Below are 25,122 nucleotides of genomic sequence, written 5' to 3'. Positions count from 1 at the left end.
GAAAGCGACCATGTTGTACTTGAGTTCTTGGTTCTAAGGGAAGCAAAAGCCGAGTGTAGTCAAACGCGTACCCTAGATTTTAGGAAAGCTGATTTTCACAAACTCAGAACAATGATCAGTAAGGTCCCATGGCAAGCGATACTAGCGAGAAAAGGAGTCCAAGATGGGTGGGAGCTTTTAAAAAAGGAAATTCTCAAGGCACAATCACAAACAATTCCAACAAGAAGAAAAGGTGGAAGACAACAGAAGAAGCCAATGTGGCTTCACAAAAAGCTTAGGGATGACCTGAAAACAAAAAAGGACACATATAGGAAGTGGAAAGAAGGCCAAGTAACAAAGGAAGAGTACAGGCAGATAGCACAGAATTGCAGGGATGGCATCAGGAAGGCTAAAGCTGAGAATGAGCTGAGGTTAGCAAGGGATGTTAAAAACAGCAAAAAGGCTTTCTTCAGCTACATGCATAGTAAAAGGCAGAGGAAGGAAATGGTGGTTCAGCTATTAAATAAGGATGGAAAAATGATAACACATGACAAAGAAAAGGCAGAGGTGCTCAATTCCTACTTTGGCTCAGTCTTCTCCCAAAAGAGGGTCTATGACCCCCCTGGCAAAGGCGAAGTATAGGCTGAAGGGGCAGGATTGCAGCTTGAGATCGACAGGCATATGGTCAAGGAACACCTCATTACTTTGAATGAGTTCAAATCTCCAGGGCCAGATGAACTGCATCCTAGAGTCATAAAGGAACTGGCAGAAGAACTCTCAGAACCGCTGTCTATTCTCTTTGAGAAATCATGGAGGACGGGGGAAGTGCCAGATGACTTGAGGAGGGCTAACGTTGTCCCTATCTTCAAAAAGGGTAAAAAGGAGGAACCTGGGAACTACAGACCAGTCAGTCTGACATCAATCCCTGGGAAAATTCTGGAGCAAATCATAAAGCAATCCATCTGGAAGCACCTTGACAACAATGCCATGATTACTCGAAGCCAACATAGATTTGTCAAAAACAAGTCCTGCCAGACAAATCTGATCTCATTTTTTGATCAAGTAACCTCCCTTGTAGACCATGGGAATGCTGTAGACATCATATACCTCGACTTCAGCAAAGCTTTCGACAAAGTGCCCCATGATATCCTGATGAGCAAACTAGCTCGAAGTGGGCTAGATGAAACAACGATCCGGTGGATCCACAGTTGGCTATAGAATCGGACTCAAAGAGTGCTTATCAATGGGACCTTCTCAAGCTGGGGAGAGGTAATGAGTGGGGTACCACAGGGCTCAGTCCTGGGCCCAGTGCTCTTCAACATTTTTATTAATGCCTTGGAGGAGGAGGTGCAGGGAATGCTGATCAAATTTGCAGATGACACAAAATTGGGCGGGATAGCTAATACTTTGGAAGACAGAAACAAAATTCAAAGTGATCTGGATAGACTGGAGCACTGGGCAGAAAACAACAGAATGACATTTAATAGGGACAAATGCCAAGTTCTGCACCTAGGAAAAAGAAACCAAATGCACAGTTACAAGATGGGGGATACGTGGCTCAACCACACTACAAGCGAGAAGGATCTTGGAATTGTTGTCGATCACAAGCTGAATATGAGCCAACAATGTGATGTGGCTGCAAAAAAGGCAAATGCTATTTTGTGCTGCATTCATAGAAGCATCACTTCCAAATCCCGGGAAGTACTAGTTCCCCTCTACTCAGCACTGGTTAGGCCTCATCTGGAGTACTGTGTCCAGTTCTGGGCACCACACTTTAAGAAGGATGCAGACAAACTGGAGAGGGTTCAGAGGAGGGCAACAAAGATGATCAGGGGACTGGAAACAAAGCCCTATGAAGAGAGACTGAAAGAACTGGGCATGTTTAGCCTTGAGAAGAGAAGACTGAGGGGAGATATGATAGAGCTCTTCAAGTACTTGAAAGGTTGTCACAGAGAAGAAGGCCAGGATCTCTTCTTGATCATCCCAGAGTGCAGGACACGGAATAATGGGCTCAAGTTACAGGAAGCCAGATTCCGGCTGAACATCAGGAAAAACATCCTGAGTGTCAGAGCAATACGACAGTGGAACCAATTACCTGGGGAGGTGGTGGGCTCTCCCACACTGGAGGCCTTCAAGACGAGGCTGGACAGCCATTTGTCAGGGATGCTCTGACTTGGATTCCTGCATTGAGCAGGGGGTTGGACTCGATGGCCTTGTAGGCCCCTTCCAACCCTACTATTCTATGATTCTATGAATCATTCCAGAAAATGATTTGTGCTACACGATATCAAGGGAGAGAGAAAGATGAAAGACTTGCCAGATTTCATGCTTCCAGAAATTTTTTCCTGATGTTCGGAGATGATAATTTATACAGCAAAAACTTCTACCTGAAGAGAAACTTTTCATAGCCCCTTAGCAGCACTCAACCCCAATTGATAGCATAATGGGCCGGTAGTTGTTGCAAAAGTAAATTGTAGGAGTCCCTTCTTCCACTTCTCCCTCTTCTGATTGCCTTTCCCATATCCATCTCTTTCTTCCATTTTCTCAAGTAGGATAAGGGCCTAGAAGTGCCAATGAAGCAAGACAAGAGCTTGCTACCCTATGAGGGCTTTTTTCACATATGCACAGTGTGGCAATCTCGGGGTTGCCACTCAAAGTACACTTGACAGGACTGGCTCCCTAATGAGTGTATATGTGTGTGGTTCACAATACTTGGTGAACCAAAGTCTATCCCCTCTTGTTGTTCACAGTTTCATTCATTTGAGAACTTTTCCAGCCTTAGTTCAAACATGTGTGAACTGTATACATTCTTTCTTTAAGGACCCCAGACAGGCTGTGACTCTCAGGGAAGCATTCAACAGCGTCCCAGCACTAGTGTCAGTGATGCTGCGTTAGCATAAACCAGCACGCATGTAATGTAACTAGTGCTTGCTAGTGCAACAAGAAAAGGCAGTGGTCAAAAATCTCATTCTTTTTCTTGCTGTGTCACCAGATTTTGGTGGCAAATTGCAAATTGTCATTTTTTCCTGTTGTTGGAGCAAGCACTATTTATGTGGTGAAAGCATTGGGTTATGCCGGCGTAACATCATTACTGCTAGCACTGGGACACAGTTGCATACTACCCCAGGTGTTCTGGGGAGCTGCACTGCTCCATTCTCTCTCTTGACTTCTCATGGCATTCCGGAAAAATAATAATCCATGTAATTATTCCTCCTTGAGCTTGATTCTCCATTTCAGCTATGAGGTATTTGTGTATGGTAAACTTCAAGCCAGAATTCCCTTGTATGGGAGGAAGTAAATGCATGAGCAGGGACCAGGGCTATGCTTGGCATCCACATGTACGATGTGAATGTCTGTAGCCGGGAATTGTATGTGCACAGTTGTATGTGCAAAGGCTTCCATGTGATCAGGAACCCAGTCGTGTGGAGCGTTTGCAACTTACAGCTGTATTTAATTATTTATTTATTTTCTTAATTGCCCATCTGGCTGGTCACCCGGCCACTCTGGGCAATGTACAACAATACAACTATCAAAAACAGTAAAATTAAGCTTTAAAATATCATGTTCTAAAAATATCCTAACCCACCCCAAATGCCTGCCTGAACAACCAAGTTTTCAATGCATGCAGAAGCTCATTAAAGAGGGGGCATGGCAGAGTTCTCTAGAGAGGGAGTTCTACAGAGTGGGGGCCACCACAGAGAAGGCCCTCTCCCTTGTCCTCACCAACCCAGCTGTCCTGGCTGATGGGACAGAGAGAAGGCCATCCGAAGCTGATCTTGTTGAGTGGCCTGTCTGGTATAGAGGTGCTCCTTGAGATAGGCTAGACCAGAACTGTATAGGATTGTAAAGGTCAAAGCCAACACCTTGAATTTGGCCTGGAAAACAAGTGGTAGCCATTGCAACTCCTTCAGCACTGGAGTGATGTGATCATGCCAGCGGCTGCCTTTAATCAGGCAAGCCAGCGCATTCTGCACCAGCTGCAGCTTCTGAACCGTCTTCAAGGGTAACCCTACACAAAGCGCATTATGGTAGTCTAGAAGAGAGGAGACCAGGGCATGTACTACCAATGGGAGCAGATGGTCAGGAAGCTATGCACAAAGGCTTTCCTGCTTCAGATGTGATGTATGCATGCACAGACACCACAGAGTGGGCTGTCTGGGAAGACCTTACTCCCCACTCACACACTGGTTGATTGAATGGGTGGGTGTAATTTCTGGAGAGGGCTTCTGTCTGGTCCCTGCCCCCAGATCCCAACCTCTGAGAATGACATCTCTGCTCGCCTCTACAGAGCCCAAATTTGGGTTCAGTTTCTTGGTCACACAGAGAGTGACAGAACCATGGGACTGGCTTTTTAAAATGTATTGATGAGGAGACACATTGTAATGTGTGCACCAAACTCTAATCCCTTTTAATATTAATGAGAAAACCATGCTGGCCATTTGCAAGCTGAATTCAAATACATCTTTGTGTATTCATTCAGCCTGCATTTATGATGTTGGTAAATTCTGCAGCTGGGATATAAGATAAAACAGATTAGCCATTTAAAACCAATTCTCCAAAACTATTTGTATTTAAATAATCAGTTGCAAAAGGATGCTGTAGTTTACAACAAACTAGGCTTATAATTATATTTTCAATATGGCTGTCAGCTGTGAATGGACTTGCTGACTATGGATTGGAAGACAGAAAGCACCAATCTTATTACTTGAATAAGTAAATGATTTTATTCAGTATTTTAAGTATTGAATAATTCAGAATACACTTTACTTGCATGTGCTTTGCAGTAGTGTCTCTTTGATTCATTGCTGACATTGCTTTGATGACATTGCTGAGAAACTTGTGTAAAAGATTGGCCTCAACCCCCTTTTCAGAACTGTTAATATCTCTGTGTCTTGTATCAACACATCAGCTTTTAAGAATGTTTTCCAGAATTTAAAATGCTATGTTACATCAAACCATGGGCTGTTGCAACTCTTCCTTTCTCTATAATAACATATACCTATTTTGACTCTTACCCTGTCACTATTGAGGCTGCTTCACACAGGCAAACAAATTGCATCCAGTCCCTGACAACCATTCTCAGATATACAGGCTCCGTAATACAGCATGCATAGTAGTGGTGCGCCATGGCTTCAGCTGTAGATTTCTGTGGCTGTTGCAGCATTTTTGGAATCACTGCAATCACACCAATTGAAGCATACTTGCGGATCACACTTTCTCATGAGAGGACATTATTCATTCATTCATTCATTCATTCTATTTCTTGGCCACCTTTCATGACAGAAACCCTCCCAAGGCAGCTTACAACAATAAAATACATAAAAACAGTTAAAATATTAAAAGTCATAAAAACATAAAAACAATAAAAACAACAATAAAAACGCAACAATAAAATGAGCAACAATGTTAATAGCAGTAACAGCAAAATAGCAGTCATATCAGGAGAAGGCCAAGGTAAAATAATATGATTTCAAGGCCTTCTTAAAAGTTTGCAATGACGGAGCATGGTGGACCTCTGATGGCAGCTTGTTGCGAAGGTGTGGGGCCACTGCAGAGAAGGCCCTCTCACGTGTGGTCACCCACCTGACTGTTCTCACAGGTGGGCAAGTGAGAAGGGTCTCTCTTTCTGATCTTAAAGTGTGGGCAGGCTGATATGGGTGAAGGCGGTCTTTCAAGTAACTTGATCCCAAACAGTTTAAGGCTTTAAAGGTCAAAACCAGCACTTTGAATTGGGCTTGGAAATACACCACTAGCCAGTGCAGCTGGCGCAGTATAGGCATTATGTGATCAAATCACCTCACCTGCACCAATACTCTGGTGGCAGCATTCTGCACAAGCTGGAGTTTCTGAACTGTCTTCAAAAGCAGACCCACATATAGTGCATTACAGTAGTCCAGCCTGAATGCGACTAGTGTGTGGATAACTGAGGCAAGGTCCTTCCTCTCCAGATAGTAGGGATGTCAGACAATTCCACCACGGATCTCGGTGAGGCTGAATGCCAGTGCATTTGCCCCCCCAAACTCCATGGAGGAACGGCCTGCCACCCCCCCGCGGATCCCCCCCGCGGATCCCCCCCGGGATGAGACTTACCTGGGGCGGATGTTCCGGGTGGCGGCGAGTCCAGCGGCAGTTTTGGCAGCGGCGGCTGAGGCGGCTGGTCTTCCGACCGGCTGCCACCGCCGCTGCCATTTGCAGTCTTGTAAAAAAAAACACAAAAAAACCCGATGTGATAGGCTACGTAAAGATTTATGTAGCCTATCATGGTTGGTTTTTTTTTTTTAAAAAAAACCAACAATGACGTGATAGGCTACGTAAAGATTTACATAGCCTATCATGGCTGGGTTTAAAAAAAACCCCACGTACGCAAATGGTGGCGGCTACGGCCACCGCCATTTGCGTTCCTTATTTTTGGCCGTCTTAGTCTACATAAATATTTACATAGACTATGACAGCGAAAATAAAGGGGAATGCAAATAGCATAGTGGGCACTATTTGCATCCCCTTTTGATTCGCCGTTTTAGCCTACGTAAAGATTTACGTAGATCAAAAAGATCAAAAGATCAAAAAGGGATTCATAATCCGCGGAAAGGTAAGTGACTTTCGTACATCCCTACCAGATAGGGCTGCAGTTGGCATACCAGCCTAAACTGGTAAAAAAGCACTCTTGGACACCGCAGCCACCTGGGTCACACATTTGTTTGTGTGCCATGGCCTCGACACTGCTAGAGGAAATGTTACACAGGAGGACCCCCCCAATTAAAAAATCAGTATGGAATGTAAGACTCACAGGCAGCTAAGCTGATTGTTCTTCATTATCATTGCCATTCTCAGTTTTTGCTAGTAGTGGCAGAATACAAGGCATGTTTATAGCATAATACCTGTACTCAGCTACATCTCAAAGTAGATCATTCTGTTCCTACGGCAACTGCCCACAAAAGTACCATCTTTACACAACATAATATTTAGTTTTGTGTAAATGGACACTAGCAAACCTTTCACTTCAGCTAACTATTTATAAAAACTGCACAGTATTGTGCAGGCAAAGAAAAAGATAGATGGTGTAGTATATGGTGGCCAGATGCAAAAGAGGACAGTAATCCTGTACTTTGATAGTTGTATAGAAGAGGGAATTTCAGCATGATGAGCTACACACCTAGGGATGTACAGATTGTGTAAAATCCATTCCATCTGTGTTTCATCTGTGATTGTCAGGTGCCATTTGTTCCATTGCCTGCCCAGCGATGGAATAGTATTTTTTCCCCAAACCCACGTAAATCCACATCTGTGCAAATCCACATCTGCGCAAATCCGCAAGTGTGGAAATGCACAGTCTCCCCCCCCCCCCGGTGCATATGTGTATTTTCACACTTTAGCCTATGTGGGAAATCACATTTTTGGCCAGATTTTATTTCATTTTGCATATTTTTCTATGACAAAATGTGCACAAAATTTGGGATAGTTAGAAAAAATGGTCTTCACATCCACAGAATCTGTCCAACAGGGGAAAAGTTGGTCCACTGCAGAAAATCTCAACTCATCTGGTTCTGTCGCAGATTTCTCTAATATCCCTATACACACCGGCTGAAATTCCCTCTTCTGCACTATAATCAAAGGTACAGAAACAGTGCCTTCTTTTGCATCTGGCTGCCTAATATGCTATGACTGCTCTGGTCCAAGCAGCAACCCATCCAGCAAGCATTTTTCCAACATGCTGGGTGGAGAGAGCTGGTATATATTGCCTTCTTCTATTACTCCTTCTTTTCGCAATTGGGCCACAGTCTCTGAACAACAATGATGCTTCTGGAATTTCTGTGCAGCATTTAGTTATTGCTTGGGTTGCACTAGAGGAATCCTGATATTTCCATTAGGGATGCATGGATATTGTAAAATCTCTTCTGCCTGTGTTTTGCTGATTGTCAGGTGCCTTTCATTCTGTTGCCCACTCATTGATGGAATCAAATTTTCCCCATTTCCCAGATTTGTGCAAATTTGCATTTGCAAAAATGTGTGAATCACCCCCCAAAAGGCGCAAATCCCCCCCATGTGCATTTTTGTGCTTCAGCCTATGGGGGAAATGCACATTTTCAGCCAGGTTGGTTTTTTTTTTTTTTTTACATATTTTTTTAAATTTGCATAGAATTCCAGAAAGTAAAAAACCCAGTCCACAAGTCCACAGAATCCATGCAATTCAGGAGAAGCCAGTCTGCTGCAGAACCCACAGGATGGATACAGAGAAATTCAAACTGATTTGATTCAATTGCAGATTTCTCCAGCATCCCTAATCTCCATGTGCCCTGTTCTTAGGATATCACTGTCCATATAGCAGCAACTTCGCGGTTTGATGATATGGAGGACCTCCTCACCATGCTTCAAGTAACTGATTGACATGTAGCTTGCCCTATCCACAATAAAGGTAGATGTTAGTGTATATTTTACAATGCTGCTAAAATGTCCTCTTTTTAATCCCCAGATGTCTACTGAAATGCTTAAAATATTCAGACTGTAGCATAGTAAAATAACATTTAAGGGAGCACAGCAACATGAGTTAAGTGTTCTTGCTCAGTGTCCCTATCCCTCCTGCCTCCTTACTCACCAGTCCTCATGTCCTCTGGCATCACAGGGATGTGGGGGGGAGTTACACTTGCCTCTGGATCATCCTAATGGCTGCTGGATTAGTCATTCAAGACTGTTTTGGAACCTGCTGACTTCTTCAGGTAGCAGCATATATTCACAGCAATGTATCAGTAATTGCACAGTTACCTACAGTTGTGTATGAACTGAAGATGATGGGAGTAGGGATGTTGGAGAATTGCATCTGATCCACACAGTTTTAGTGAACCTACCTAATCTTCAATCCTTGGACTAATGCATGGATAGGAACACCGGCATCCTTCAGACTGCACAGTCATTCTGATTTTATGATACAGTATTTAACTTGAAGGAGGCGTACAAAAATGCATATTTTAGGGGAAATGTGTAAAGTTTAAATGCAAATTTACCTTCTTTTTTAGAAAAGAAGAAAAGATGGGATTAAACACATCCAATACTGTCATGGACCAGAAATAGACTTACCCATCCATCCCTAGATGAGAGGGACTTAAAGTGATAGTGCTCCAATTTTATTGAAACAATAATGCATGGATTGCCTGCTGGCTTTGGAAATGGAGCTAGATTGCACCTAAATTGCTCCCTCAGCCACTACAGCTTTGCACAGAGGTCAACTGAGAGAGCTGGCAGAATGGAAAAAGCAAATATGCGTTTTCCCTGATTCCCCCACACCCACGAAACTAGTTGTTAATTTCAGGTTAATTTAGACTGAATGGATTTCAGTGTTGGTGATGAGATAGATGTTCCATTCACACATAATGCAAATCTGTAGCTTACTATTATGCACATGAGCCTTTGGCTCACGTGCTTCCCACTCCCCTCCCTTCCTCCGTCACAGCTGTGAGAGGAAACTGGATGTGTTCACTTCAATTTTCAAATATCTGTGGTTTCTTTTATATCTGAACTGGAAACAATGGTTAAGGTTAACTATATTTCATTGAAACAAGTCAGTATCATTAAACACAGTTTGAAATTGGCTTGTTTTAATAACCATAGTTAACTAACCACAGTTTCTCCAAGTTTGAACATAATGAGAAATCACATTTAGTTGAAAATGGAAGTGTAAGCTTCTGGTCTCTTGTTTGCAGCCACACCAGAGGAGACAGGAGGGGGAATCCTGAGCTTGCACATGTAATACCAAACTATATTTTAGCATTATGTACAGATTAATCCAGAGTCTCTTTGTTTTGAGAAGTCTGTATAGAACCCATTCTGTTGGCTAGGCGATAACAGGTTAAGGTGCCTTAGTACAGATGGCTAAAGCACTATGTTGGCCATTCTTTACCAATGTGTAATGAGGGTACTTGCTTTGTACATGCTATGATGAGTATATTTTACCACAGTGCTTCTGCTGTCAGATGTTTAAACGGATGCTGTGTTCAAAAGAACCATGGTATAATCTCTTCTCCTAGGAATGTTTTGAGTCATTCTGGTACAAAGTTAAGCTATCCTGATAACATCTCATGAAGGTTCAGTGAAACCTTTCCCTTAACTCCAAGCATATTTGTCCACATTCTGATGAATTCTGCTGGCGAGATTGTCAGGAGAAAGGACCATTTTGATATAATCAAGCAGGGGTGTAAGTGTTGTGCACTCTAAGAATATGTGAATTTAAGCATGCTGTATCTATGTTGTCAATCTCATTGAGAACTCATAAGAATTCAGCCTGTACATGCTAGAAATGTTGGGGAGGGATGGGAATCTAATTATCCAGGAATTGGGCCTATTTTCAAGGTTGGCCTCAGACATTGATGTTTCACAGAACTATCTCCTGTAGACCAACGAGGATTATGGAGATGACGTATTTCCATACCAGTGTCTCCATGCAAGAATAGTTGCCCATGCCTATCCAGAGGTAACATCTGTTCCTAAAATTTTCTGTCCCTTCTCTCTAACCATATCTCCCTTTCTGAGGTCTAGTTATGGCATGGCTGCATCCACATGATCTGGTCCCATTACCCATCAGTAAAAAGATGAACTCACATTGGTCAATTGACTAATGTGGTTTCTTCTCATACCAGTTTTGTCGCGTTTTGTTCAAAGTTTACCAACTGTAGGTATAACAGTGGTGAAACATTGTGACCTATTTCAATATCAAATCAGAACTGAGGTGGTTATGAGATGCATGGCATTCCATCTTTGTCATCCTAACATATCAGCTGTATAGTTTTAGAGAGACTGATTAATATACTGTAAACACATGTTAAGTGTTTACAAAGGATAATGCAGAACCCTGTTCTACTTTCAATGGGATTGATACAACTCAGAGGCTTAAGAAGATGCTCCTTAATCTCTTCCTTTAGGTGACTCCTTAATCTCTTCCATTAGGTGACTTCACCAGGTAGATATCTGCAGTGGTGCAGCTGGGGCTTGACCTTGGAACCAAAATCCAGGACCCTGCAACCTGCGGGGGGGGGGGAATGTGTTCCACCCAGAGAGCAACAGGTTATGAGGGCAGCAGAAGCAAACTCCATTTTATTCTTGTTGCCATGACTGTGCTAAGATTGGAGTGAGCTTATAGTGCAAAACTTCACACTTCACATTATTTTAAACCAGAGTTGGCAAACAGTGTTGTTGTAACATGTCAGGAATGTAGAAGCAGTTGTAAAGCATGGAATGGCAGTTCAGGAGGAGAAGAGAAATGTTAGTGTGCTTTCCAACTGAAGGAATACACATGGACATGTGTGTTCCTTAAAGGGGGGGATAAGATCATTAAGGACACAGTCCTATGCATGTTTAGACAGAAAATAGTCCTACAACTCTCAGCATTCCCCAACTAGCATGGCTAGCTGGAGAATACTGGGAGATGTAGGACTTCTTCTGTCTAAACTTGCATAGGATTATGCCCTTACCAATCCAGAGTCTAAAATTATCTAGCTGCACCACTGGGTAGCTGTGTTCCCCCTTTCCCCCCAACTACAATTTTTTGTTCTATTGGTAGATCCAACTGTTTCCCCTAAAATATTAAAACAGACCTCATTATAGTCTTGACCATCTCAGTCAAAAAATATAGTTTACTCCTTTTCTCCAACAACTCCTCACCCAGACAAAACACATACATGGTACTGTATTGCAGGGGTGAGCAAACTCTGGCCCTCCTGATGTTTTGGTCTGTAACTCCCATGATCCTTCATCATTGGTGATGTTGGCTAGGACTGATGTGAGTTGTAGACCAAAACAAGAACCAGACATTTCCCACCTCTGCTGTATTGTCACATTGAGTTCTCATCTCCTGGTTGAGTTTATTCTCCGTTCACATATTCTCTTCTATTTGCTGTCCCAGGGTTTACATAAACTTGCTTTCAAACTTTCTCCATTAAACCTATTTCTAAAATAAGCTGTTGCTTTCTATAGACTGGGCCTCGGGCCAAGAGTTGGTCACTGTCAGACATTTGGGGAAGTGAGGCTTCAGCTATAGAATACTGCTGGATCTGACTGGTTTATATTCCAATGTTATTATTTTAGAGATAAATATTAGGATTGTTACCTTCTATTCATTTGCCCTTAAAAGTCACAAGTGACTCCCACAGTAAAATTTTGTCAGTTGGTTTAATCTGCTTTGCTGGTTAGTTTAATTTTGATAGTCAAGGGAGTGAAGAATTAGGCAACTGTGATCATTATGAAAACATGTAGATTACTGAAAATATCCCACTTGTGCAAGACCTAGTCATTTCACTGAGACATGTATATTGCCAGTGATTTGAGGCTTGCTTCCTCCCTGCACTGGTTTGCAAGGAAATGACCAAAATATTTCAAGAATGACCCCTCTTCTCTTTGCCTTGAATGTGCCAAACTGTGCAAAACCATGGGATGTCTTTGTAAGTTGGACAGCTATCCACACAGCACATCAAAGATGCCTTCTTTGTTAATCCTTCTTTGCATTAATATCTTTTAGAGATTAAAGGATAACCCAGCATGTTATCTCTCCCATTCGCAAATTGCTGAACATAAATAATGAATTTCCAAGCAAGTAGTTTCATAATAATATCAAAACCTTGACAAGTGAAGCATGTAAACTGGTGTTGCTGTTGCTATTGAAAAACCTTGCTGATGGGTCCCACAGAAAGCACAAAGGTTTATAGGTCAAGCAAATCACACAACATGTTTTGTGGATTGTTTCTATAGATCTTTCTCATTTTTGAGCAAAAATTGTAGTCTGCATTTCCTTATTAAAATGGAATCTTAGCATTTCTGATATAAATAGGAGGAAGAAATTGTACATATGTATGAATGATTCATCGATAAAGGGGTTGGTAATGTATAAATACTTTGGTTCTCCTTAATGTATTTACTCCCACCCCCCCCCCACCCCCAACTGCAGTGGGTTGAATCCAGACTTGGATGTGCTTAGAATAGACACATTAAAAACTAGTTAATTATTTCTAACTTAAGTCCCATTGATTTCAGTGGATCCACTCTAAGCATGACTACATCTGGATCCAACCCTATGGATTCTATTATGGTGTGCCTAAAAGTTATATTTCTCTAGGGCTGGAGTCAGGTATATAGACTTATAGTAAGTCCCAGTGAACTCAGCGGGGCAAGGATTGCACTGTAAGTCCCTGGTTTTTACTTTTCACACACTGCAGTAAGGACATACCAACAGAATGTCATCTTTGTTGGGAGCCACCTACTGAACAATAATTCAAGTTACTTTGACCTATCTGCAACATGTATTGCTGGCAATCTGGTGGTCCAGTCGCAATAAACACATAATTCATCATTAGGTTCTCTGCTTCCATTTGAGTTCTGCTGTTATTGCACATGGATTGTGCTTTCTTAAAAAAGCTATCTTTTCTTTGGTGTCTTTCTTTCTCTTTCTTTCTTTCTTTCTTTCTTTCTTTCTTTGAGACAAGTTTTCTGGACTCCTGTTTACCTTTAGAGTTTTTAATTCCCCAGTTTTACAGAGAATTAAATTGCCACAGTCAAGCAGTTTTTCTCAAGGTGCTGACTGACCTATCACAACTGCATTGTAACTGTCATCATTCCACGCTGCTGATGTGATGTCCTTCATGCCATATGAGACAGAAACGCAAACCTATTAAACAAATATTAATAAATATGTAAAGTCAAAAGTCCCAAATCCCAAATCATGGAACAGGTACTTCCTATATATGCAATGCGCAGCTTCATGCCAAATTCTAATCATGATGGTCCATCTTACTGCTCCTTGGATATTGCTGTTATTGGAAATGGAATTATTTTTAATGTTGTGTTTTTAATATAAAATTTAAATGTGATTTTAATATTTATATGTGAACCACTTAGGGATTTCATTATATTTAGCAGTATATAAATATCACAAATCAATCAATAAAATAACCATAGAAGTCTTTTTTAACCCAATGGAAAATAACATTAAAAATACACTCTTAGGGAGCAATCCTATGGCCGCTAGACAGTGGCTAGATGGCCATAGGATATGCTGTTTTCTGGGAATAAACCTTGGAGCCCGTACTCCGAGGTCGGTTCCTGGAAAACTAACCTCCCCGCACATCTGTGCTGCCTCAGAGGCAGCGTGGAGAAGCCCCGTCCCCCACATTCAGAAGAGGAGCACAGAGGGGCCAAAAAGAGGCAGGGTTGGGGGAGTTCTGGGGTGGGAGAGCAGAACTGCATGTACAGCACATAGGATGCAATGATCTAACTTGGAGGTTACCCGAGCATAGACTACTGAAACCAGGTTATCCCTGTCCAGATAGTGACATATCTGCTCCTTGAATGGGCAATCACACCTGTATAGAGTTCCTTATTTTTCTAGCAAATTCCTTATATTTCAGGGCCTAAGGAACTCCCTACCACTATAACTCAGAGCTGCAGAAGCTGACCCTTTTCTGCTGCCGCAAATTCTTTCAGAATATTTCAAAACTTCCTAGTAGCTTGGTATGAGAGGCTTCAGTGCTGGATGCAGACAAACACTAGATACAAGATACTTTTTTTAACACATGGTTTATTAAATGGATGTTTTGTACATAAGGGAATATTTACTTTGAGGTTTTCAAAAGACGGATTACTGATAATTCTTGAAGACTCAGGAGACACTTTTGCTGATACAAGCTTCTTGATGTCTTTTACCTCTGGCCATATTCCCTAAATTTCCACCCCACCAAATACACTCATATTGCAGCCCAACTTTTTGATACGGTCTTCCTCTGACACCAAAGCTCCTCTACCAAGTGCTTGGACAGTTTCACTGGTTTTTATTGCCTGCTTGTGTAACCTGCTTCTTGTAAGATCTTACAGCAGCCTCCTGGCATAGCACAGCCAGCTCCATCCTACTCTGGATCTTCACCAGATGCATATGGTTATATCTTACAGAGAAGGAATAGCTTAACATTCAGGCTTCCACTTTTCACTTTTTCCTCAGCTTTCTCCTAGTCTTTCTATCACAACTAGGGATGTTAGAGAAATCCACCGCAGATTCAAATGAGGCCAGATTCTTTGGAATCCGGCCTCCAGAATCTGCAGCAGATCGGCCCCACTTATCTCTGTTCTAGGAGGATTCTGTGCAGAGCGGCTCTGGCTGCTTGCTCCTGGACCCGTCCCATTCGCTTCTGTGCCGTTCACCTTTTTTTTTTTTTTAAAGCGACCGGCAGGATGTGCCCATAGACTTATACGCAGACTAGAGCCATGAATCTTGCGTAAGTCTATGGACACTATGGATGTGTCCATAAACTTATATGCAAGATTCATGGCTCTAGTTTGCGTATAAGTCTATGGGCACATCCTGCTGATCGCCTTTTTTTTTTTAAAAAAAAGGTGATCAGCGCAGAGGAGAATGGGACAGGTCCAGCAGGTAAGCAGCCCGCAAGCTGGGCAGCTCTGCAGAAACCTCGCGGAGTGGACCCACTCTGGAGGATTGGGGGGGGTGGATCACCTCCCCCCCCCAGGCAGATTCCCCACCGGAACAGACAGTGGGGAATCTGTACACCCCAATCACAACACCCACACCAATCAACATACCTTCTCCCTTCCTGACTGACCACCAACTGTCTAAGTCATCTTCTAACTGTCAGTTCCTTAGCCATCAACTGTCATTTTCCACCCACTCTTTTCCATCTAGCTGAACACCCCATTCTGATGTTTCCCAGACCAATCAAAATTGAATTTACGATACACTCCATAACTCCTGATGACCCCACTCACTCAGTCTTTTCATGTAGATGTTAAATAGCAAGGGTGACAACACTGACCCCTGGCAGAACCACATACTGGAGAATCCACACAGCTGACCTATATCCCCTAAGCACCACCTTATGTGTGGATCCAAGTAGGAGCAAAATCTGCCACTCCCAACTCCACCCCAGAAGGATACCATGGTCAATGGTACTGAAAGCTGCTGAGAGATCCAGGAGAACCAACAGGGTCACACTCCCCTGTCTCTCTCCTGATATAGGTCAGGGTGACCAAGGCTATTTCCAGGCCAAAACCTGGCCTGAATCCTGACTGCGATGTTTCCAGATAATTAGTCTCACCCAAGAGTGTCTGGAGCTGGTCAGCAAGCATCCGCTCTAGGATCTTGCCCAGGAAAGGAAGATTTGCCATTGGGCTACAGGTGTCATGATCTTCTGGGTCCAGAGAGGATTTCTTCAGGAGTGGTCGCTGAGTCTTTGATCACCTTCCTGGCCCAGACATTAATTACCTCCCTGGCCCAGCTGGCTATTCTCTCCCTTCTAGTTTTTATAAGCCAAAAGGGGCAAAGATCCAGTACAGAAGTTGTTGCAGGAACCTGTCCAAGCACCTGTATAGCATTGCACTGTAAAGGTAGGGATGTCACAGAATTCTGCCACGGATCTCGGTGAGGCCAAATGCCAGTGCATTCGGCCCCCCAAAATCCATGGCAGAACGAAGACCCCTGCCCCCCCACCCCGCGAAATGGGCCTAGAACAGAGCCTACCTTGGTCGGCCTTTCCAGTGCTCCTTGAATGGCGGCCATGTCTGCAGCCGCCATTTGCGCATCTTTCGAATGGCCGTGATAGACTACATGAATTCTTATGTAGCATATCACGGCTAATGCAGTGATGCCATTTGTGTCCCTGCGGAGGCTGTGATAGGCTACGTAAGTAGTTATGTAGCCTATCATGGCAAGCTAAAAAAACAAACAGCATACACAAATGGCGGTGGCTACGGCGGCCGCCATTTTCGTTCCCTTTTTTTCGCTGTTTTAGCCTACGTAAATATTTACATAAGCTATTACGGTGAAAAAAACGGGAACGCAATTAGCCCAGTGGGTGCTATTTGCGTTCCTTTTTTCCCCACCGTAATAGCTTACGTAAATATTTACGTAGGCTAAAACGGCAGGGGGAAAAAGGAACGCAAATGGCACCCACTATGCTATTTGTGTTCCCTGGTTTTTTTGCCAGAATAGCTTACGTAAATATTTACATAGGTTAAAACAGCGAAAAAAGGGAATGCAAATGGCAGCCGCCGTAGCTGCCACCATTTGCGTACACTTTTTTTTTTTTAACCTGCAGGCTGCCCAGAGGCCGGATGTCTGGCTGCGGGTGGCCCTGGCCAGTGGCTCCACAGAATCTCCATGGAGCAGAACCGGCTGGATTAGGATTTAGGAGGGGAGGTATGGAGCGCCTCCCCCCCCACCATGAATCACCCTGTCGAAAAGGTAAGTGACTTTCGTTAGGGATGTACGAATCCCTTACCTGGCTCCGCGCAGGTGCATCCACAGTGGGGGAGAGGCGCTCCATCCCTCCCCCCGGAATCCTCGACGGGGGGGAGGCACTCCGTCCCTCCCCCCGGAATCCTTCCCGGCCGGCTCCGCTCCACGGCCAAGCCGTGGAGCAGGCTGCAGCCAGACATCCAGCTGCTGGGCAGCCCTGCAGGGTTGCAAATGGCGGCTGTCGTAGACACCGCCATTTGCATCCCTGTATTGAGCCAATATCCCTGTACTGAGTAAATATTTACGTAGCCTATCACGGCAGGGGAAAAAAACCCAGTGTATGCAAATGGCGGTAGCTGCTGCCATTTGCGTACACTGGGTTCCCCCCCCTGCTGTGATAGGCTACGTAAATACTTAAGTAGCCTATCATGGCCTCCGCAGGGACGCAAATGGCTAAAAGCAGTGCGGACGGGAGCAGGTAAGTGCTCCGTTTGATGCACCTTTCGTGGGGGTGGGGGCAGCGGGGACTTCGTCCCACACGCCTTTTGTGGGTTGGGGGGTGGGGGCTTCATTCCGCGATGGATTTCAGGGGGCCGAATGCACTGGCATTCGGCCTCACCGAGATCCGTGGCGGAATTCTCTGACATCCCTAACTTTCGTACATCCTTATGTAAAGGTTTCTTCTGATATTAATCTCATGATATGGGATCTGCTGATATACAGCTTCTTCCTACACAGCTCAGGAAACACCAAAAGCCATGGGTCACATGGGCGGAGTCCACGATACAACTCCAGTCCAAGCCAGCACCATCCCTCCCAGAAACAGAGGTAATGATTGAATGAGGAGAAGTTGAACTTGGGCTCCTCCCACGTGGTCTGGTGTATCCAACATTACTTGAGTTACATGGGAAAAAGCCAAGCTGTAGCAGCTTCCACCCCACAACAGCAATGTCAGAAGTATCTCTTTAGTGTTAAAACTGCCCTTTCAGTTTAACTGTTTCATTCCTAATTACTACATTTTTATCTCCAAAGTTTATTATTCTGTGTTATAATCACCTAGACATTTGTGAGCAGATGAGAAGTATATTTTTTAATTTTTTTGTATAAACATAAAATAAAGAGTGAAATAAAATAAAATAAAATAAAATAAAGCATCCAGGCTGCCTTCCAATTAGAACTCATCCAAAAAGTAATACTTTGCCTCTCTGATACTAATACAGGAATGCTGAAGAGATAGCATCTTTTGTGCCATTCCCCCAAAAATGTATATATCTACATTATTCCCCTGCTGGTTTCAGTATAATATGGATTTATTGTTCAGATGATTTTTTTCCCCAGTGCGGAAAGGGCTTTAAAATTATTTACTATTCTCATTATCATTAGGAAGAAGTTTTATCTGATCCCTTTTAATACAACTGTCAAAGACTCTGCTTTAATACTTCACTTTTTGAATTACAGTTCCCTATTGCCTGAAATAGGCAAAGGATGGAGATAAGAAAAATATTTAATGTATGTCCTCTTGCTTATGAAAAAAATAAGGCAGTAAGGAACTAAAGATGATGATCTCTTTTAAATACATGCAAATATTATGCTTCGTACCAAGGACAGCGCAGCTTTTTATATATATTCACCCTCTACAAAGCAAAAGTATTTGCACTCAATACTGTCTAAATTTATGCAGTCTAAAATTTAAAATAAAAGTGTATCTATTCACCTTGAGGGTCATTATTATGATTAATTTTAATCCCAACTTTTCCTTTCTTGTTGTCAAAAGCAGGCTTGAATGATGAAATCCCTTATGATGAAAATAAATTATTGGAGGCATCAGCAGAATTAATAAATCTGTCAGGGCTTCTTGAGAGAATGCAACATGTTTGCCAGTCTGTCATTTGATTGTGAAGTTTGTTTGTTTTTTAACTACTGACAGTGCGGACGAGTGAAATATATCAGCCTTACAAGATTCATCCTAAATTTCTAGTGACTTTAATCAACTTTAAATTAAAGGTAAAGGAAATCTACTGTCTCTTCTCGGTGTTCAAGGCTGCAATCATATACCCACTTACCTGAAAGTAAGCTCCATAGAACTCAGTGTGACTTACTTCTGTGTAGACATGCATAGGATAATGCTGTGAGTATATTATCAGCAATAGGGATGTGTGAGAAATTTGCTCCATTTAGGTTTTACTGCTTGTTTTAGTAGTTTTTTTAAAAAAATGGATTTACCTAAGTAAAAACATGCAGACCTCAATGCAATTTGCGGTTGAAAATCCAGACATTTCTGAGTTGGCAATATGCTCAGCAAAACAAAACAAAAATGCATCAGACAACATGCACGCATCGTGGAAAGAAAAATGTGTACAATTCCAAAATGTGCACTTTATATGTATGTATGTATGTATGTCCGAATGGCAGAAAGCGAAGAGGATCTAAAGAGCCTCTTGTTGAGGGTGAAAGTGGAGAGTGCAAAAGCTGGTTTGAAACTCAACATTAAAAAAAACTAAAATCATGGCATCTGGCCCCATCACTTCCTGGCATATAGAAGGGGAAGAAATGGAAGCAGTGACAGATTTTATTTTCTTGGGCTCCAAGATCACCGCAGACAGTGACTGTAGCCATGAAATTAAAAGACGCTTGCTCTTTAGGAGGAAAGCTATGGCAAACCTAGACAGCATAGTAAGAAGCAGAGACATCACTTTGCCGACAAAGGTCCATCTAATCAAAGCTATGGTTTTCCCTAGGGATGTACGAAAGTCACTTACCTTTCCACAGATTATGTTGATGGTGGAGGGGAGGCGTTCCGTCCCTCCCCCCGAAATTCTCAACGGGGGGGGAGGAGATCCATTCCTCCCCCCCCGGAATCCTCCATGGCCAGCTGTGCTCCGTGGCAGCTCCACAGAGCAGCTGGCCAGGCCCAGCCCAGCCCAGGGCCGTCTGCAGATGGATTTCCAGCCACGGAGGGCTCTGGGGAGGGCAGAAACCGCGTATGCAAATGGCGGCAGCTACAGCTGCCGCCATTTGCGTTCCTTATTTTTGGCCGTCTTAATCTACGTAAATATTTACGTAGACTATGACGGTGAAAATAAAGGGGAACGCAAACAGCGTAGCGGGCACTATTTGCGTTTCTTTTTGATTCGCCGTTTTAGCCTATGTAAAGATTTACATAGGGTAAAACGGCGAATCAAAAATGGATGCAAATAGTGCCTGCTACACTATTTGCGTTCCCCTTTATTTTCACTGTCATAGTCTACGTAAATATTTATGTAGACTAAGACAATCAAAAATAAGGAACGCAAATGACGGCGGCTGTAGCCGCCGCCATTTGCGTACGCAGGTTTGTTTGTTTTTTGTAGGGATGGACGAAAGTCCCTTACCTGTTCTCGAAGCTTGCTTCGCGGTGGGGGGGAGGTGCTTTGGTTCTCCCCTCGAAGTTCAGGTGACGGGGAGGAGGCGCCCCACCTCACCCGGCTGAAATTCAGGCCAGGGGGGGAGGCGCCCCATCCCTCGCTGGCGAAATTCAGGCGGGGTAGAAGTGCCCCATCTACCCGGCCACGAAAAGAAAAGTAAAACACACACACACCTGTGATAGGCTACGTAACGATTTACGTAGCCTATCACGGCTAGATTACCAAAGTCAGCCGTGATAGGCTACGTAAATCGGCACGTAGGCTATCACGGGTGACTTTGAAAAAAAAAAGAAAAAAAGCGCGTACGCAAATGGCGGTGGCCCATGGGTGCCGCCATTTGCATTCCTTATTTTGGCATGTCTAGTCTATGTAAAGATTTACGTAGACGATGGCGAAAATAAGGGAACGCTAATAAGGGACCCACCGCTGGGAGGGACATTTGCAGGAGGTAAGTCCCATCTCGGGGGGGGGGTGGGGGGCCGGCGGAGAATTTCCCCACCAATTTGGGGGGGCCGAATGCGTTGGCATTCGGCCTCCTGAAGATTCGGGGAGAAATTCTCTGCCATCCCTAGTTTTTTTAACCCAGCCATGATAGGCTAGGGATGTACGAAAGGCACTTACCTGGTCCCGCAGCTTGTTTCGCAGTGGGGAGGAGGCACTTCGGTTCTCCCCCCAAAGTTCAGGACGGGGGGGGAGGCGCCCCGCCTCGCCCGGCCGAAATTCAGGCTGGGGAGAAGCACCCCATCTCCCTTGCCGCAAAATAAAAAAGTGAAAAAAAGAAACCACACCCGTGATAGGCTACGTAACGATTTACGTAGCCTATCACGGCTAGATTTCCAAAGTCAGCCGTGATAGGCTATGTAAATCGTTACGTAGCCCATCACGGGTGACTTTGAAAAAAAAAAAAAGCACGTACGGAAATGGCGGTGCCCATGGGCGCCGCGATTTGCATACGCAATTTTTTTTTCCCCAAAGTCACCCGTGATAGGCTACGTAACGATTTACGTAGCCTATCACGGCTGACTTTGGAAATCTAGCCGTGATAGGCTACGTAAATCGTTACGTAGCCTATCACATCGTGTTTTGTTGTTGTTGTTTTTTACAAGACAAATGGTGGCGGTGGCAGCCGGTTGGAAGACCAGCCGCCACCGGAGCCGCCGCCGGAGCTGCCACCGGCCGGAAGATCTGCCCCAGGTAATTCTTGTCCCGGGGGGGATCCGTGGGGGGGTGGGGGGGCAGGCCATTCCACCACAGATTTCGGGGGGCCGAATGCACTAGCATTCGGCCTCACTGAGATCCGTGGCGGAATTCTCTGACATCCCTAGTTTTCCCAGTAGCAACATATGGCTCTGAGAGCTGGACTATAAGGAAGGCTGAGTGCTGAAGAATTGATGCTTTCAAACTGTGGTGCTGGAGAAGACTCTTACGAGTCCCCTGGACTGCAAGGAGGTCAAATCAGTCAATCCTAAAGGAAATCAATCCTGACTGCTCATTGGAAGGACAGATACTGGAGCTGAAGTTCAAATATTTTGGCCACCTAATGCGAAGAGAAAAGTCACTGGAAAAGACCCCGATGCTGGGCAAGATTGAAGGCAAAAGGAGAAGGGGATGGCAGAGTATGAGAAGGCTAGATAGCATCACTGATACAATGAATATGGACTTGAGCACACTCCGGGAGAGAGCGCAGGACAGGAAGGCCTGGCGTGCTATGGTCCATGAGGTCATGAAGTGTTGGACATGAGTGAATGACTGAACAACAACAAATGTATGTATGTATGTTTATGCTGGGGTGGGGAGGTCACAGGGAACAGGGATGGAACAAGCTTTGCAGTGGAAAATGGGGAAACTCAGTGAGATTGTTCTTGATAGATTCATCAATCCTTAAGTTGGAATGAGTATAGTGTAAAAAGTTAGAAGCTGTAAATTGCATTTATTTGTTTGTTTGTTTGTAGTATTTTTATCCTGCCCTTTAGCCAAAAGAAGTTCCCAAGGCAGCTTACAAAGATAAGAAATAAGACAGTTCCTGCCCACAGGCTTACAACCTAAAAGACATGACGCAAAAGGAAAGGAGACTGGGAGGGAGGAGGGAAAAAGCAAACTCAGGCACTAGACTCTTAGTTGCATATATAGGGTTATGGCGATTATTAAGTGTTTCATAAGTAGTTTTACTTTTATACCTTGAAAGCTTGGAAAAAGTTGCTCTGCTAAGGTTCCTGTGGTGATAGGGATGACGTGGGCACCCCACTGGGTCCGGGAGTCTAGCAGGAAACCCCCCTGCACCCCGAGCCAAGCCTGCTGAACGTCTGCCCCCACTCAAACCTCCCCTGCCCTTGCCAAGCCACCCGCACTCACCCAGGGCCCATCCATGAGCCCCATTTTGTGGAAGAAAATGGCGCTTGTGAATATGCACACATTTAGTCTTACACAGAATGGCTCCGTGAATAGCCTATATACAAAAGATTACAGGCATAATGCCTGTAATCATGCATATATGGGCTATCATGGCGCCAGTTTGCATAATACTAAATGTGTGCATACTCACAATCGCCATTTTCTTCCACAAAATGGGGCTCACGGTGCTCATGGCCGGGTCCTGCGTGAGTGTGGGTGGCTCAGCAAGTTGGGGGGGAGGGCTGAGTGTGGGTCTGCAAGTGGGAGAAGAGGCTTGGTGGGTGCCCGGAGAACCTGGATGGGGGGCGCCCCTCCATCCCCATCGACTGAAGAGTAAAATCTAGTCAAGCTTATGAGCTGTAGTGTAGTAGTAAATTTTGAAGTGCAGGCATTCATCATGACAGTCCCAATAACCAGCCCCCCTCCCCAAAGAGGCCAAACATTCAGGCAGCTGTGTGGATCCATATCAACAAACCAGTTCTAGGATTTTCATCTCCACCGGGAGCAGGCCTTTAGTAAAGCTAATGGCCCATTCAAGATCAGGATTTAGTACCCCAGAATACTCTCCATTACAATGAGGAAGAATAATTGTTGCTGGAAAAATGCATTTCCCTCCAGGTACAGCAAACTTCAGCAAAGGAGATCGTTACCTTGTCGTGGTGCTGGAGCTTGAGCACCTCAATGACGTCATGAGCTAAACCGTGAAGGGACACCCAAGACGGGAAGGTCATGGCAGAAAGGTCAGACTAAATGCGATCCCTGGGGAAGGAAACGGCAACCCACCCCAGTATTCTTGCCATGAAAACAAAATGGATCAGTACAACCAGAGATATGTCAGTATACCATTGGAAGATGGGACTCCCAGGTCGGAAGATGGTCAAAATGCTACTGGGGAGGAACAGAGGATAAGTTCAACTAGCCCCAGATGTGATGACGCAGCTAGCTCAAAGCCGAAAGGACGGCTAGCAGCCGATGGTGCTGGTGGTGAACGACAAATCCGATGTTCTAAAGATCAACACACCACACCATAGGAACCTGGAATGTAAGATCTATGAGCCAGGGAAAATTGGATGTGGTTATTGGGGAGATGTCAAGATTAAATATAGACATTTTGGGTGTCAGTGAACTGAAATGGACTGGAATGGGCCACTTCACATCAAATGACCACCAGATCTACTACAGTGGACAAGAGGACCACAGAAGAAATGGAGTCACCTTCATAATTAATAATAAAGTGGCTAAAGCAGTGCTTGGATACGATCCAAAAAATGACAGAAAGATCTCAATTTGAATTCAGGGTAAGCCATTTAACATCACAGTGATCCAAATATATGCCCCAACCACAGATGCTGAGGAAGCAGAAGTAGATCAGTTCTATGAGGATCTGCAGCACTTACTGGATAGTACGCCAAACAAAGATGTTATTTTCATTACAAGAGACTGGAATGCTAAGGCGGGTAGTCAAACGACACCTGGAATTACAGGCAAGCATGGTCTGGGAGAACAAAATGAAGCAGGACGTAGGCTGATAGAATTTTGCCAAGACAACTCACTGTGCATAACAAACACTCTCTTCCAACACCCTAAGAGATGACTTTATACATGGACTTCACCAGTCGGTCGACACTGAAATCAGATTGACTGCATCCTTTGTAGCCAAAGGTGGCGGTAGGGATGTCAGAAAATTCCGCCATGGACCTCGGTGAGGCCGAATGCCAGTGCATTCAGCCCCCCGAACTCTGTGGCAGAACGGCCTGCCCCCCCCTGCCCCCCCACGGATCCCCCCCGGGACGAGACTCACCTGGGGCAGATCTTCCGGGCGGCAACGGCGGGTCTTCCGACCGGCTGCCGCCGCCGCCATTTCCAGGCTTGTGTGTAAAAAAAAACCAAAGACGTGATAGGCTACGTAAAGATTTACATAGCCTATCATGGCTAGGTTTAAAAAAAAAGAAAAAAAAGACATGATAGGCTATGTAAATCTTTACGTAGCCTATCATGGTTGGGTGGGTTTTAAAAAACAAAACCCGCATACGCAAATGGCTGCAGCTACGGCCGCCGCCTTTTGCGTTCCCTCTTTTTACCGTCTTAATCTACGTAAATATTTACGTAGACTATGATGGCGAAAATAAA

General features: G+C 44.2%; 1 protein-coding gene across 1 annotated transcript in view; it reads left to right on the top strand.

Annotated features, from left to right (window-relative positions):
* The window catches only part of CNTNAP5 (contactin associated protein family member 5), a 664,045-nt gene that overhangs the window by 185,686 nt on the left and 453,237 nt on the right, over window positions 1–25,122 (top strand). The gene's annotated exons all lie outside the window — the stretch shown is intronic.

The sequence above is a fragment of the Heloderma suspectum genome, chromosome 1 (genome assembly GCF_057233095.1).
Source record: "Heloderma suspectum isolate Gila_16-S chromosome 1, 16-S_ref, whole genome shotgun sequence".
Lineage (NCBI taxonomy): Eukaryota > Metazoa > Chordata > Lepidosauria > Squamata > Helodermatidae > Heloderma > Heloderma suspectum.
The sequence above is the reverse complement of the archived record's forward strand: the minus strand, read 5'-3'. Positions and strand labels throughout refer to the sequence as shown.